The 16,992-nt window shown below is 41.1% G+C and overlaps 1 protein-coding gene across 1 annotated transcript in view; it reads right to left on the reverse strand.

Moving 5' to 3' along the window:
- Nucleotides 1–4,713, reverse strand: part of INO80D (INO80 complex subunit D) — a 56,516-nt gene extending 51,803 nt beyond the window's left edge. Inside the window, exon 1 of the mRNA XM_081052113.1 lies at nt 4,329–4,713. The gene's annotated coding sequence lies outside the window, so the exon portion shown is untranslated. The remainder of the gene's footprint in view (nt 1–4,328) is intronic.
- Between the last annotated feature and the right edge of the window lie 12,279 nt (nt 4,714–16,992).

The raw sequence follows: 16,992 nt of genomic DNA on the forward strand, positions 1-16,992 counted from the left end.
TCTGCTCATTTTTTTTTACCAGCACAACAATATTTATTTGCCCCATGAAGATAATTATAACATTCTATCTATACTCAAATACTCACTAGTATTATTAGTATATACTGAGTCAAGAACTCATTCACATTGAAAAAATTCACATCGAGAAGTATTAAAAATCTTTAGAGGAAAATATTACCTAAAGGTCATATACAGGAACCATTCTAAAGGCTTTATGTGCAATTCCTCATGTAACCATCACAGCAACTCTATGAAGAAGGTATTATCACCCTCTTTCACAGATGAAGAAACTGAGAACGAGATTAAGTAATTTGTCCAAGTCACATAGGTAGGATTCAAAGGCCAGTTTGACTTCTGAGCCCAAGCTTTTAACCAACAAAAAAACTACACAACATTGTTAAATGGAAAATCCTAAGATTATGTTTATGTTGTAAAACTTAAGAACAGAGAAAAAAAAAGATTAAGCATGGTTGCCTCCTAAGTGGGATAAGTAGTTCTGAATGGGATGAATATGAGCATGTATTACTTTTAGAGAGAAAAAAACAAAACGCAAACAAGCAAATAGGAGAAATGGTATTTAGATGGCTATAACAGAAAGGTAAGGTGTGCTGGGGAATTAATATTTGAGGACCACCTACTAAGAGCCAAGCACATGGGCTATCTCATCTAATGCTTACATCAAAAAAATGTTATTTCCATTTTACAGATAAAGAAACCAAAGGTGGAATAACCCATCCAGCGGAAGAGATGGGATGAGAACCCAAGCCCAGTCCAAATGTGTGTAGGATATCATGCTACAAATACAATTTAACTGAAAAGCTGTTTTAAATCACATTCTGGGAAAGAATCAGAACCAAGTAGGCTAACATCTTAAGTGCAAGGAGAGAAGAGAGAGAGAGGCCTAAGGTTTTAACTTAAACTTTAGTGAGAGTCTCTTTGCAAGTGTCTCAAAATAGCCAGAAGTACTGTCTAAAATCAGCATCACAGTCAGGGCTGTAGGACAAACAGAGTTACATTAGCATAAATTAAATGGATTTGGATGTGACTCCATTGTATATGCAGTGGAGTATCTACTCTGGGGACAATTTGCTGCCTCCAACCCAGTCTCACCTATCTATCTATTGCTTACAAGTTACCAAGTGTGTGTGGAGACAGGGTGTTTCATGTCTGAGAATACTAACTGCATTCAGATATAAATGGCCTCTCATTATCCATACAATTTTCCAAACCTGGATAGTGTGAGCTGCTAACCCTGGGGGAACAGCTCAGATTAAGAATGAATGGATCAGCATTTTATTTTTTTTCGCAATGACTTGTTTAATTTTGGATGCTCTGACTTAAAAATTTTAAAATCCATCTAAACTAAAATTTCATTTCTCTAAAAATAGTAGTGACATGATATGCTGAATAAAATAGCTAGGGTGGGGTACAAATTTCATTGTACAATCTTTCAGAGGAAAGAAAAAACTTCATTATTTCAGATAAATGAAAATAAACATCTATTTTTGAAACTAAATATTTAAGAGTGAAAAAGTATACTACCATAGCAATTTTAAATTAATTCAATAGTTACCCTTCATATTTGTCTTTTATTAGTTTCAAATAAAATGTAACTTTTAAAAATATCAAACCCGCCATTCCTTCAGAAATAAAGTAGCCCTTGAGGTGACTGGATTAGGAAATTTAATACATGTTTGGGACAGGGTGGAAAAAGTACAAAAGTTTTGGTATTTGTACATCTACAGTGTTTGAAAACTTAGGAATGTGAAGTCGACACTATACCTTAAAAATATCAAATTATGAGGCAAAGAGATATTTTTTTTAAAAAAAGCCTTAAAATGTTCTTAAAAAACAAAAAAGAGAGACTCATGGAATGATTTCTTCCAACCAATATGCTGTAAAAAAAAATCAGGACAAGCTATCATAATAGAAGTAACAATTTTGAGGACACAAGTATATAAGCCAATGAACTCCCAAGTCAATAAGCAATTGCAATTAATCAAGAAAGTTAAACAACCATTAAATGTAATTTGCATTTTTCTATGAAATCTATACCACCTCAAATATCAAGCTTTTCTTAAGTATAAGGCTAACTGGCTGGCTATCACGGTGGAGAAACAGAAGTTTAATTTTAGGCAGACAAAAAGACACAGTAAGAGTCACAGAAGTCTCACTTGCAGGCCTGACAGAAGTCCGCACGTGGGTTACCAATTGCTCTGCAAAGTGCCAGCGTTTCAGTGGGTGACGACAGTGCTGTGGGGGTTCACTGCTCAGCCTGTGGCACTCCTCTGCCAGCGAACTCCAGCCAGCCTGCCACCAGGCAGGACACACGTACACATACACACAACACACAGCTCTAGGTCCACTACGAAGAGAAGGCGGGGAGGGCAAGTGAACGAGGAAAAAGAAGCTCTCCAAGCGTGCCCACCGCAGAGGCTGGTAGTGGGGGGCAGGGTACATTAACATTCCCACTGCCATTCTAAAGAACGAACGACCAGAAGGAGATTAAGTGTAGCCACAGGAAACATCCCATCCCTGAAAACCAGGATGTCTACATTTGGAAATTTAACTTTTCAACTTAAAAAAAAAAAAAAACTTCCAAAGCTCATGGCACCAAAACAGAGCTAACATTGAATCCGTTTAAACCTAGAGAAAAGGAAAAAGGAAAAAAAAAAAAACAAAACCACCAAACCACCCAGTGTCAGCTATGCTCAGTGCCCTGAGGGCTCTCCCACAGACCCTTCGGAGTTGGCAGCAATAACCCATTTCCTGCAAATGCCCCCGTTCCTGCTTCCAGGGTGGACTACACGCGATCACGTCGATCCAACCAGCTATTATCGGAGTAAATGGACCCCCGAGCCCGAGACCGCAGACCTCGTCCCGGGAGCGAGCCCTGCCCACCTCCTCTCCCTCCTAATTCTGAACGCTTCCGGGCCTTCTGACAACCGGGCTCCCTGTCGGGGCCGGTCCACGCGCTGGTGTCAGCGGACGGGGACCCCGCAGGACAGGAAACTCGTCCGAGTGGGGGCTGCTCCAGAAACCCAGCCCCCTCGCACTGACAGTGTCCTCGCCGCTGCCGACAGCTTTCTCCCGCGGGGGGGGGGGCGTGCAGAAAAGGGGGCTGGAGACCCCACGGAGTCCCGCACGGGGGGCCGGGGTGGGGGTGGGGTGGGTGGGGTGGGTGGGGGCGGGGGGAGATGCGACCTTTGAAATAACACCCCCGGTTCCTGGGGGAGGGACCCCAGGGGCGGTTGGGACGGGCTGCCCAGCAGAAATACCACCTGAATTTACCTCCTCCCTGCCCACCGCCGAAAGCCCGGTCACTAACTACCAAGCTGAGGAAAACCCCCGGGAAAGTTTTCCGGGCGGCAGGAGCAGGCCGTGGCCCCGGCCTGGGGGCCCCCGGGGGACGCGCTGGAGTTCGCGGCCCGGGACGGCCCGCGGGGAGCGGGGTGGGGCGCGGGCCAGGGGCGCGGGAGCGGAGTACCTTCGATGGACGGGAACTGCCAAAGAGTTTCAAGATAGCCGAGTGCTGTCCCCGACGCCCTCGGGGGCCGCGAGCGCTAGCCCCGGGGCGCCCCGCAAAGCAGGGCAGCCCCCCATTCGGGCCTAACAGGAAACTTTCCGGGCCGCGGCTGCACCTGACTCCTCGCCGCCGCACCACCCCACCCCACGCCCGCCAGGCCGCCCGCCCCGCCCCAGCCAGGCCGCCCGGAGCGCGGAGGAGGGGGGATAAATAAATGTATTACCGGAATGGGGGAGGGGGCGTTGGCGAGCGACCAGGGCCCAGGGGTGGGTGGGCGCCCGTTCCCCGCTCCTAGGCCCTCACGCCCCTGTCCGGGCCGCCGGGCCTGCCGCCCCACCGGGGAGCCTCCCGGCGCGCGCAGCATGCAAGCCCGCGACGACGCGTCGGCCCCGGAGGCCCCGGGGGACCCGAAGGGGCGCGGGGCGGCCCGAGCACGGGGGCAGGGCGCGGTCGCCGCGGGGCCCGCCGGCCGCAGGCCTCGCCGGCACCCCCACCCCGCCCCGCACCCCCACCCCGGCCCGCAGGCCGCGCCGCTCGCCCTGCTCCGGCCCCGGCTGCACCCGCGTCCGCCCGCCCGCCCGCCGTCGCCGCCGAGGGCGCCCCCGAGGCCCCCGGGTCCCAAGGCCCCGCCACCCCGGCGCCGGCCCCTCTCACCCTTTCATCCCGTCCGGGGCCTGGCGCGGGCCGGCGAATCCCCGGCCTCACGTAAGCGGGCTCGCCGCCCGCCCTGCCTCCGCGGCCCAGCCCGCCGCCCTACGGGAGCCCGGGGATGTGGGCCGGGCCTGGGGCCGCCTCTGCTTACCTTTCAGCCGCTTTTTTTTTTTTCTCCTTCCCCCCTTTTCCCTCGGCTGGGCTGACAGATCAGAGTGAGAGGCGCTGGCAATGGACTAGGAAGCTCGGCTGCCGCTGCCACGGCTCCCCCCTGGGCTCCGGAGCGAGCCTTTCCCTGTCAAGCCAGAGGGGTGAGGATCATATTTTTATTTTGGAAACTAAAAAGTGCTCCCAGGGTCTGTGATTATTAAGGGGAAATCCCTGAATATACTCTCCAGCCAAGAAGGCAGGGCTGCCGGGGCTGCACCAGAAGAGGCAGCAGCCTCCTACAGCACCACTACAGGCACTGCGGGGACATAACACCAGAGAGCCGCTCCTCGGCCCTCGGAAACGACAACTTTCCTACCATCTTGGAGGCAGAGGAGAGGGGGGCGCGGGGGAAAAGTGCACCCGCTCTCGAGAAAGTACCAACTTCTACTTCTCGTCTTCGGGAAAAAGTCCACCCCGGCCGTGTCCACCGGCGTCTGGGGGGAAAAAGCAGAGGGAAGAAACTGGGCAGGCTTGAGAAACGTTCTCCTGTGCACCAGGGAGAAAAATGTTTCTGCACCTTCTGATGGGAAGAAATCTTTACAGGACCCAGGTTTTCCGGTGATTATTGTTTTCTATTTTCTATTTAATTTTTTCCATGATAAGTGACAGTGGTATTTTAATTTTTTCTTTTTTTCTGGCTCATAGTGATTTTTTTTTTTTTCCCAGCGTAGATCTAAGTTCTGTGTCTAGTGGTCAGTTCATAAATTGGTACTTCAAGAGACTTTATCACCACTTGATCTTTGTGTGTTCTATGTGTGTTTTTGGATATATAGAAAGTTATGTTTCCTTATATGTAAAATTTTGTTATACATTCTCCTCAAAGCTGACATGGCTGAAAGACAATTGTCAAGGGATGTCTTTTGTCTCCTTTTCTCAATACAGTGTAAATAAAACCTATTGACTGTCCGGAAAGGCATGAGAGAGCTGATTATTTTTCACAGTGCAAATAAAGACAGAGATCAGTGGGGATTAAATACAATTTAAGTATAACTAACCATGTTTCTGGAAATAATCCTAAATTCTGTTAGGGTCGGCCCACGAAGAAAGGTTACTGTAGAACTGGAATTAGATTTTCAGTAGAATGGCTTATTAAGAATTCGTTATATCCAAGCATTTAATTTTTTTATTTTATTTTTTTAGATTGTTTAAGGTTTAGGTCTTTGGAGCATTACCCGTGTTGCTGTCCACTTTCTGCTGTGTCACAGAACTGAGAAATGTGGCTGTTTGTTAGAGTTGAAATGGTGTTGGTTACAAACTTCCAGTGTGCTGCCAGCCTGTGTAAATAACTTTTAATATATTGCAGTGGATGTCATCAGTCTTTTTTTTTTTTTTAATGAGGAAAGCTTAGATAAATGGAATCAAAGTTACAGAGTGCTGAGGTAGGAAGGAGGTGAGAGAGAGGAAGGTGCTGCCCATTTGCAACCATTCCCATGGAACTCTTCCTGGAGGGGAATAAATTGCAGAGATATTTTCCTATTTTTGTGATAAAGAGAACACTAGAACATGACCAGGGGATCTTTTTGTGTGTTCTCCGGGGAATGATGAGTTGAATCTTACCAAATTATTTTTCTAACACATGTTGGCTAACCTAGTGGGAATTAATTTGTAATATTGGTGCCTTGAATCAATAGAATATTTCATTTCTTTCACTTAAAATTTATTACAAAGCATTTTGAAAATAGTTGATGTCTCTACTTCAAAATGTTTATTTTTGAACTTCCAAATTTAGAAATTCCCATTAATTTAAAGTGAGTTCAGATATTATTTTCATGCTGACCCCCATTTTTTTCTTTTAGATTTGTGTTAAAAAGTATAGCTAACAGACAACATATCAGTTTCAGGGTACAACATGGCTGTTCAACATCTATATATCTAGAGAAGTAATTACCCTAAGCCCAGCAACCATCTGACACTATACCGAGCTATCACAATATTATTGAGTATATTCCCAATGTTGTACATTATATCCCCAAGACTTACTTGTGTTTTTATTTGAAGTTGGGTTTTTTAAAGATTTTTAATTAAAATACAGCTCACATACAATATTATATTAGTTTCAGGTGTACATCATATTTATTCATCAGTACCCACCTAGCACTATACAATGTTATTACCACATTATTGATTTTATTCCCTATGCTAAGGAAGTGATCACCTTAAGTCCAGCAACCATCTGACACTACCATCTGATACAATGCTGACACATGCTATCACAATACTATTTTTCCCTTCTTTTTAAATTTTTCAATTAGACTTGACATTCAATACTATTTTATATTAGTTTCAAATGTATAGTATAGTCTGACCCCGTTTTTTTATCATCTAAATTTGAATACAGTACCTGAATAATCTAGGTTCTTTTTTTCTTTTTCTCTTTGGTAGAAAAATCTAAAGCAACTAAAGTAAAATTAATTGATTCTTACCATCTTGGAAATTTTACTTAGGAATTTGTGTTATATTTACAATTTTTTTAAAAACATTCGGAGGTTAAACACATTAGTCATAACAAGGAAATTACTTCCCTCAAAGTAGTGGACTTGAAAAACGTGTTTTTGAACAACTTGCTCTTTATATGTGACATTACTTTATAGATATGCTTTAAATTTTTCAAGAAATTAAGATGTGCTTCCTGACTGAACCCTTTTATGCAGTCGCTCTTCTATAACCAACAAACTTGTTTGCATGATGTGTATCTGGGCATCAGGATGTGGTGCATAACCTTAGCATTTGAATGTCTTTCTCTTTATAAAGCTTGCTTGTACATGGCTATGACCTATGATATTTATCCACCAGCTGAGCTAAATAGCCCAAACTCAGTGAGTTATAGCCTGACCAAGAAATTCCACTGTATTTGCAATGTTGGTGAATTTGATTGGTCAGTGTTTATTTCAGTTGATAATTGAATTTATCTCAGCTGCTATGTCTCTATAATTCCTTGAAGCTGCAGGTGCTAACAAAACTACTGACATAACTTCAAATAATCCTACATGTTCCCATTAAAATTCCCAGTACTCAAATCTGGCTAACATTATTGAGTACCTAATGCATCTTGGTAACCAAACTGGACACTTATGTATGTGCTTTCATTTAATTCCCCCAAGAGCTCTAAAAAGTATTATTGGTCTTTCTTTCCTCCTACTCCTCCTTTCTTTTTCTTTCTCCTTCTTTTAAACAGTTGGGATAACTGTCTTCACTTTCAAGAAGTGTAGATCTACTTGGCCCTACAGCTTTCCAATAAGATTCCAAATTTTCCTGCTGTAGATTTTCTGAGGTACCTACCACAGCTCAATTCTCTGTATCTGGAAATGCTAAGTTCCTGCCATATGCTCTTTTCCCAAAAACAAACTGAGTAGCCAGCAGTTTGGAGCCCTCTTCATTTAGTAGTGGCTTATTTCACCTTTGTGAAGTCTAGTGCCTAAGTCTATCTGTTGTTTTGAGGAATACAAAAATATAAGTTATTTGTCAACTGAAATGCACTGAGATTAAGAGAGACTTCCTGATCCTGAAAAGGAACAGTGTATGTTGGTAAGCACTAGAATAATTAGAAATGTTACCTACAATGATAAACTTATGCTGTTTTGTAAAAGATCTAGTCAGTAGAGGACAGTGACCCACAGCCATGAATGCCAAAGTTTTACCTAGGTGATACTTGAAGCAGTAGTGCCTTTTATCTAATGTTATCATGCCTTACTTTCACAAGTAGCTTGTTTGGCCTTTAGTTGAAATAGGAAACTCTTGCCTTCACATTTTTACTATTAGAATATTTAATTGATCTGCCTTTTGGGATTAATGCTTTTAATTTTGTAAAAATTAACTACCTTATTGTGAGTACTATAGTGAAGTTATTAAGAAAATACCACCTATATCCTTAAAAGGCCTCATTCTAGATTGCGTGGTCTTCAAGTGAAAGATTTATGCATGTCTTTAAGCAATAAAGCCATGCCTTTATTAGCAAATGTGTGCTGACAGAATCACCAAGTGTGTTTAAAAAGACACTGACATGGTTATACAAATTTAGTGGGTTGTTTTTTTGTGTTGTTTGTTTGTTTGTTTGTTTGTTTGGAGGGACAGGAGTGTGAATATAAACCTTCCCTAATCTTACAGATGTTTTTTTCTAACATTTCTAAAGTCATACCGAGAATCCTTAGCTGGTGTAAAAACTCCCAAGGAGGTGAAAAGGTAGAAGTGAGGTGTGTAGAGGCGGCCGGATGGCTCAGTTGGTTAGAGCGTGAGCTCTGGGCAGCAGGGTTGCCGGTTCCATGCCCACATGGGCCAGTGAGCTGCGCCCTCCACAACTAGATTGAAGGACAATGACTTGGAGCTGATGGGCCCTGGAGAAACACACTGTTCCCCAATATTCCCCAATAAAGTTTATTTTTAAAAAAGTGAGGTGTGTACACAGCCTAAAAGTTTTTAAAACCATGCTATTATGATGGCCGTAGACACAAATTTTTTTCACTTTAAGCATTTCTGTTTTGGAAACATTTATTGGTAATGTTTCTATCTAAAGCAAAGATTTTGGTTTTATTGTGGTTACTGGGCCCTGCAAGGAAATGTTTCTGAGACAAGTGTTGTCTTTGGCAGACATCCACATCATAGCTTTAGATTATTTAAGTATGAAATTTCTGTAATATAGATTCGACGGTAGTCAAAACACATGATCAGATAAATCTCCCAAGTTCTAACACCTAATCGAGGGGCATTGAGATCTGGGAACTTCTCCCTGATGTCAAGCCAGAAACCAAGAAAGCCTTTTTTTGTTTTGTTTTGTTTTGTTTTTTTGTTTAATCCCCACAAGGACCAAAAGATATCCTCTGGGAACCAGATGGTCACTGGCAGCAGCAGGAGCAAGATGTGTCCCTGGTGCCATCTCACTGCCATCATGCTGCAGGCAGAGAATTGTGATGTCATAGCCTAGGCTATAAGCATTCTTGGGCCATTCTACAGACTCCCTTACCTTAGGCTAAGGAAAACAACTCTGCAACTGAAGTCATAGTTTAAGTAATGATTAGTAGTAAGAAACAGCCTAAAACAGTATTAAAGATTGGTCTTGGGGGCTGGAGCTCTGTGCTCCTAACTCCGAGGGCTGCCGGTTTTGCCACATGGGCCAGTGGGCTCTCAACCCCAAGGTTGCCAGTTCCATTCCTTGAGTCCCACAAGGGATGGTGGGCTGCGCCCCCTGCAACTGGCAACTGGCAACGGCGACTGGAACTGGAGCTGAGCTGCGCCCTCCACAATTACGACTGAAAGGACAACTTGACTTGGAAAACAGTCCTGGAAGTACACACTGTTGAAAAAAAAAAAAAGATTGGACTTGGGTAGAATTATAAGTGATAGCCTTTTCTATAATTTATAATGAAAAAACTATGTCCCAAAAGTAGTGGTTAGCCAAAACATTGTAGTAAGAAGAGAAATCCATAGAGTCCTCAGAGCAATAGGCAGAGGTCCACACAAAGGTGGCTACTATTCATTTCTGTACACATTCCTGGTTAAGCAAGCTTCTGTGGACCCACAGGTAACTTAACTACTATTTCCATGGGAAAACAAATTCCAGGTTCCAAACAACTAATTTGCAGTTCTGGAATACAGCCCATTGATAAGTTTGGACTTCCTATACTATAACGTCTTTCCATATATCTGTTCTAGATTTTCAGGATTCAGTAGTAAGATTGGGAAATAGGGAGAAAATCCTCTCATTATTAAAATAAGAAGTAACTATTAACACAATTCAAACAGCTTGATTTAAATTCAGGTAAAGAAGGTTATCAGATATAACATGATGAGGCCAGTTGTACATGAGGAAGGAAAAAAAGACCTCAGTAACTAAATATTGTACTATTTACCTTAACTACAAATACATTGGTATTTCTGTTTTATGCATATCTGGGTGCTATATGCTCTTACAGTAGGTATTTGCATTTTGTTTTATTCTTAAGGAAAACCAGAAAAAAAACTGAGGGGATTGGAGTAGATAAGATTCTACTAAAAGTTACCCAACCTTGTCCTAAATTCTTTTAGGCTGATTCTGTTTTTGACCCCCACGGCAGGCCATGGCCATTCTTGTCTTGGTGCCTCCATTTTTCTCACATCTACCAGATAAATCTCACAATGCTTTGATGCCTTATTCAAAGTCTTGTCTTTGAAGCCTCTGGTACCAACCTGATTCTACAGTGACCTTATTTTAATGCCTTGAGTTGTTTTCTAGGTTTGGTTTGGTCTGGTTTCGTTTTTCCACATGTGTACCTCTTGTGCATGAGGGCCCATAGTGGTTAAGAACTCAATCTCCAGTCAAGGTCATCTGGCTTAGAAACTTGGCTCCACCATTTTCCTTGGTAATGCGACCCTGGGACAGCTACTTACCCTCAGTTTCCTCATTTGTGAAAATAGGGATAACAATGGTATCTGCATCACTGTGTTGTTGTGACATTTAAATGGCATAGTGCATGTAAGGCACAAGGCAGGGTCTCCAGCATATAGTATGTGCTACGTAAAGGTCAGCTGCTCTTTTGGTTGCTTGCCAATAAACACCTCACAGGCAGTAGGGCTCAAGGTCAGGGAGTATTTTGTTTTGTTTTTAAACACTACCAAGTCAGTGGATTTAGCACTAGTCACAAGTTCAATTCAACACAGAAAAAAGATGAAAGACTATGATTACAGCACACCAAATATCTACATTAAAACAGACACAGTCCATTGATTTTTTTTCCCCCCATCTATTTTTCAATATCCAGATAGCTGATAGTCTGCAACAAAGAATTGTAAGTTGAATTGAGCTTTTGGTGTACTTCACACTGAATCAAGGTCTTAAAAATTTTTAAATGGAGGCACAGGAAGAGTACATATAGAATACACAACAGGAAAATATTGTAACCAGTTCATGCCTCTTTCATTAGCCATTCTAAAGAAAGAGAAATGCATTTAAATTCAATATGAGCTATTGATGAAAAAGACTTTTCTGACAATGAGACAAAAAAAAGATTATTAAGTATCTCCAAAAAGAGTCATCACACAAAGGGAGTAGTAGATGTTTGACACATGTAATATTTCCAACTAATGTTATATAAAACATTGTAACACAGGTACCAGTTTTTTGTTTTAAAATGCACATACAGTGTTAGGTAGTAGGCAAAGTGTGGGGTTTTGATCAGGAAACCATATGTATCTCCCAGAGCTAATATTTATTTACTAGCTGTACAAACTGGTGCAAGTTCCCTAGCTTGTCAAACTTCAGTGTCCTCATTCTTAACACAATTGCTTGAATAAGATGATTTATAGGACCATATGTAGTACAATATCTGACACATAACAGCTACTCCATAACTATTAATTTCTATTTCTTCTTCGGTGAATTCAGAAAAAGTTAGACTTTAATTAGAAAAGTGAAAAGAGGTCTTGCTCTAGAATCAATTTCTAAAGTATTAAAGAATATCAAATTAATTAGAACCCTATTTACATATTTACTATATTTTCTTGCATGATTTATGTGAGATTTCTTTTTTTGATTAAAGTTGTTAGTATTCTTGAGTACTGTTAAGTTTAATTTTAAAAAGCATGATTGAACTATGTATTTTGACAGTAAAAACAGGATCAGCCAACACAAAACCACAAGCATTTATTCCCTCATCCATGTGCCAGACTGCTAGGCATTTCCCTAGCACTTGGCTCTTCACAGGAAATGATTACAGGGGTCTTCTTATTAGCACTCGTGATACCGTGGCAAGAAACCTCACCACAACTCTGGCATAGTGTATTTGAAACGGAACTTAAATCCATTTAGCAGATTCTGACCTACTAAAAAGAATAGAATGATAGAAAATAGAACATATCCAGTCATTTTGGTCAAAGTATTATTTCATTGAAATTGTTCTCTTTAGTTACGCATGTATGTAGTATATTTTTTATGGTGGGTTGGGACAAAAAGTTGAAGAGCTACTGCTATACATTAGAAGACTGAAATCTGTAGCGTCCTGCAGTGGGTACGTAGTGAACAAGACAATCCTCGTGCTCACTGGCTTTACAGTCCAGGCATAGGATAAAGGTCTAACCCGGCCTGCTCCGAGGTGGGGACTGACAGGAACTTGAGCCCACTGGGCTTAAAAATGTTTTGTTTCGTTTTTTTTCCAACTGCTGGCCAAGTTAAACCTGTCTGTGGCACATTAGATAGGTTATCTCATCAAAATGCAACTTGTCCATGCAATTCACCTCAAAGACAGGAAGGAGCCATTGTGTGATCAAAAAAATAAAAGAAAACCCAGCAATGCTAGGACTTCTGTGCTTGGAAAAATAAAATGAACAGAGTTGTGATTAAAGTCAGTGACGGTAGTAGACCGGCTGAACATTACATTGTTTACCTGTAAATCAAAGATAACTTGAATCTCAAAAGACATATTTAAGACTAATAGGTATCATTTTTTCACATAGCAAGTTCTGACCATATAGAACTTAATTCAAAAGACAAAACATGTTGCAAAAGTTAACTTTGTAACAGTTGAAAACACGAGGAAATTCAGCCCAATGTGGTTAGCCTTCTCTCAGTGAGTGCTCGCTGGGCACAGTACTGAGTTAGGCTGTGGGGTAAGGAAGTGAAATAAAATATAATACCCAGTGACACAGAGAGCTTACCATCGAGTTGCAAAGATAACATCCCGGAAGTCTTTGGAGAACAAGCAGGGGCTCAGCTCCGGGCAGAGTGAGGAGAGAAGGCTGTTCAGGGTTGTCTCAGGAGGAGATGCAGGAACCCAACTCAGGAGCTGAGTGACCCTGGACTGCTCTCTGAACCTGGAGCCTCTTTCACTCCTAAAAACCAAAGAAGAGTGCTTGTGTAGATTCGAGAAAAGGCATGAAAATCTCTAGCACAGTCCTGGCATATAAAAGATACCCTATCACTGTTTGTAGAATCTAAATGGAGAGAATTTTTATTTCTCTGGGACAGAGAAAATAGCATAAGGTAAAGCAGGAGTGACTGCCTTCTCTACAATACAATAGGAGTTACACGCTGAGAAATGGTGGAAAATGAGGAAACAGGGTAGGGCCCAATTAAGAGGATTTTGAAAGCTAAGCCGAAAAAGGTCAAACAGCTATAACAGGCAATAAAAAACCATTATTTGTGCTTAAGCAAAAAGAATCTGCTATTTAGTGATTCAAGGAGTACCTATGAATCATTTATAGTGTGCTAGGTAGGTACTATGGTTAGGATGTCGAGGAAATAGTAGACCCTGCCCTCAAGTGGCTTACGTCTGGCAAGAGAGAAAAGAATTATTGTTTAGGGGATGTTTTATTTTTATACAGACCCTACCTTTAAAAATATAAGCTCCATGGTATCTCAGGAATCTGAAGATAGAACTACCCTATGATCCAGTAATTCCACTCCTAGGCATCTACCCGGAGAAATCCAAAACTCCAATTCAAAAATCTGTATGCACTTCTATGTTTATTGCAGCACTTTACACAATAGCCAAGATATGGAAACAACCGAAATGCCCATCGGTCGATGACTGGATTAAAAAGCTGTGGTACATTTATACAATGGAGTATTACGCAGCCATAAAGAAAAAAGAAATCTTATCATTTGCAACAACATGGATGGATCTAGAGAACATTATGTTAAGTGAAATAAGTCAGAAAGAGAAAGACAGTACCATATGATCTCACTTATATGCGGAATTTAAAGAAAAGAATATGTGTATGAACTAATCAGAAACAGTTTTGGGGACACAAAAAACCGAGAGTTGTTAGATGGGCGGGGGGAGGGGGCTGGGGATGGGGGTAAGGGTAAAGGGATTGGGGGGCGGCTGGTGACCACAGGATGGCCTCAGGGTTTTTTGAGAATTACTTTGGGGAACTTATTCAATAGTGTTTGGGGATTTTGTTGGGTGTCCGATGAACATGTGTCCTGTTTGGGAGACCACCTCAGGGATGCTGTGGATGCCTGGTCATGGCATTGTACACCAGAGGCTGGACATTAATGAATGCCAACTATAATTTTATGTGTATAATGTGATGGCTCGGTGTGAGGTCAGGGTGGTGGTGGATGGGGGCAGGGGGGTTCACGGTGTGAGGGATGTAAAAATAAAATAAAATAAAATAAAACTAAAAAAAAAAAAAAAAAAATATAAGCTCCATAAAGGCTAGGTAGGGTTTTTTCCCTTTTATTTTTTTAATCTGTTTTGTTCACTTAGCATCTAGAACAGTGTGCCTGGCACAAAATAAATATTGGTTGAATTAATATTTGAGATTTTGAATTCCTAAGAATGCAATCTCTTTGAGACTACTAGATAATTAAGATATGGCTTTTAAATAGGTTAAATGAGAAGGGTTCTGAGGAAGCAAGTATGGACTCTCAATTTCACGAATAGTCTAAGGTAGTTAGTAAAATACCTGCACAATTCTGTTGATAACTCTGGAGCATTCTATTCCAATTAACCATATTATAGTCTAGCTTAAAAAAATCTTGAAGTAGTGCTAAGTATCCTACTTTTTTCTATTACCATGCTTCTGTTATACATACTTTATTGCTAAAAACTCTTAAATGTATGCATACTCTATTTTAAAATGACTGTCACTTAATATTGAAAATTCTATAGGTTAAAAAATAAAAAACAGATATAAGAGAATCACCTGAAGTAAAAAGCAAACATACAAAAGGAAAAAATATGGTTTTCATTATAGCCTTTTGTGTGGAAACTCTAGAAAATTTGAGCAAATATCTTTGAGGATTCCCTCCCCGCATTTTGTAAAACATGATCAATTATACCATCTGCTCCCTGGGTAATTTGGCAGCTGGTAATTGACTAACATGGTTCCGAGTTTTGTTGTCACCATAGATGGTTCTAGAACATAAGAACAAAAGATTTGTAAGACTAGCTTTCCTAATAAAATGTTTCCTTTAAATTACAGAGGAGGGAAAAAGAATATTGACTTTTTGGAAAGAACTAAATAAATATTTACATAGTCATAAATCATTTCAGTTTTCTCAGAGGTTACCACCATGATGTTTCATATTATCTAAATGTTTAAGTGTTTAATCCCAACAAAATTTATACTTCAAATGGGGAACGAATGGATCCTCTCAGCTTGTGGTAAAACACACAGATGCTTCCTGTTGCTGCGTCCAGAACTATGTTAACATTAACCTCAGAGGTGACCGTTAAGCCCTCTTTGGGCTGGATGGTAAGTACTATGTTTCTCTCCTTGGAGGAAGGAGGGAAGAATGACCTTCCCTAAAATGTATGAGCAGCGGAGTCAGAGTACTGCATACACTAATTGCTGATGATGTGATAAATTACTCTTCAGCCCCTACGGTATATATCCATCTCTCTGGAATGAAGCTAAGAAAAAAAGTTATAGGGAAGGAGACTCATGATACCATTCTTAGAAAGCTGTTCTAACTACTCCATGTATGCCATTTGTCCCTTTTTTTTTTCTATTAGAAGGGGGTGGTTTCTATCTTGTCTGTATCAAACTGTTCAAATAGTGTATACTGAGTTCTTTTTTGCTTCCCTCTCTTTATCTTGACTTTAGTTCAGAAAACTTCTGAAATGTTCATTCTTTCAAGCTGTTGAAAGATTTTTGTGGATTTATGGTTTTACACGCTAACTCCATAATTCGAAATAAAAATAAAGAGCAAACATCAAAGCAACAACCACAAAAAGCTTCCCCAATGTACTCAGTTGTCCAAATTTTTGTTTTTGGATTGCATCCATTAATAGTATTTGTTTTCCTTAATTTATAGTATCGCATCAAATGTATTACAATTTTGAAAACTCCTAATTTTTCAAAAACACACCAACTCTTCCAAAATTAAGCTATCTTGACAAAAAAATAAAATTAGTTACTAAGAGACAAACAGTAGCAACATAACTTACTATTTCAGCTAAGAATCTTAAAGCACATTACAAACATTTTTCATGTTGCCTAACAATTGGACAAACCAGTTCTGGCAAGTGAATTGCTTAAGATTACATAGACTAGCCCAATTTTAGAGAGAAGTAACTGTAAGTGTGTTTTGTTGTAATTTGTTGTCGATAACTAAACTACAGACTCTTGCAGATTTCACCAAGTTTATCACTGCCGTCCTTTTTCTGCTCCACTCAGTTTTTCCCATCTTTTGTGACCTTGACCCTTTTGCAGATAACTGGTCAGTTATTGTGTAGAATGTCTCTCAATTTGGGTTTGGCTGATGTTTTCTCATGATTAGCATGAGGTAATGTATTTTGGGCAAGAAAATCTCAGAAGTGATGTGGGCATTTCAGAGCATCCTATCATGGAGGAGGACGTGATGTTGATGAGTTATGACAAATAACTTTCTACTGCTGCCTTAAGAAATCACCACAGACTTAACAGTTTCTGGAGGTCAGAAGTGCAGACAAAGTATATGGCTGGGCTCTCTGCGCAGCGTCTCACAAGGCCAAAATCAAGGTCAACTGGGCTGCATTCCCATTTGGAGTTTGTGGTCCTCTTGGAGGTTGTTGGCAGAATTCAGTTTCTTGGCTGTAGGACCGAGCATTTTTCTTGCTGGCTGGCAACTGGGCATACTCCCAGTTCCTAGAGGCCACTCTCAAGTTTTTGCCTTGTGGCCCCGCCATCTATAAGGGCAGCAGGAGAAT

This window comes from Rhinolophus hipposideros, assembly GCF_964194185.1.
Source record: "Rhinolophus hipposideros genome assembly, chromosome: 6".
NCBI classification, from domain to species: Eukaryota; Metazoa; Chordata; class Mammalia; order Chiroptera; family Rhinolophidae; genus Rhinolophus; species Rhinolophus hipposideros.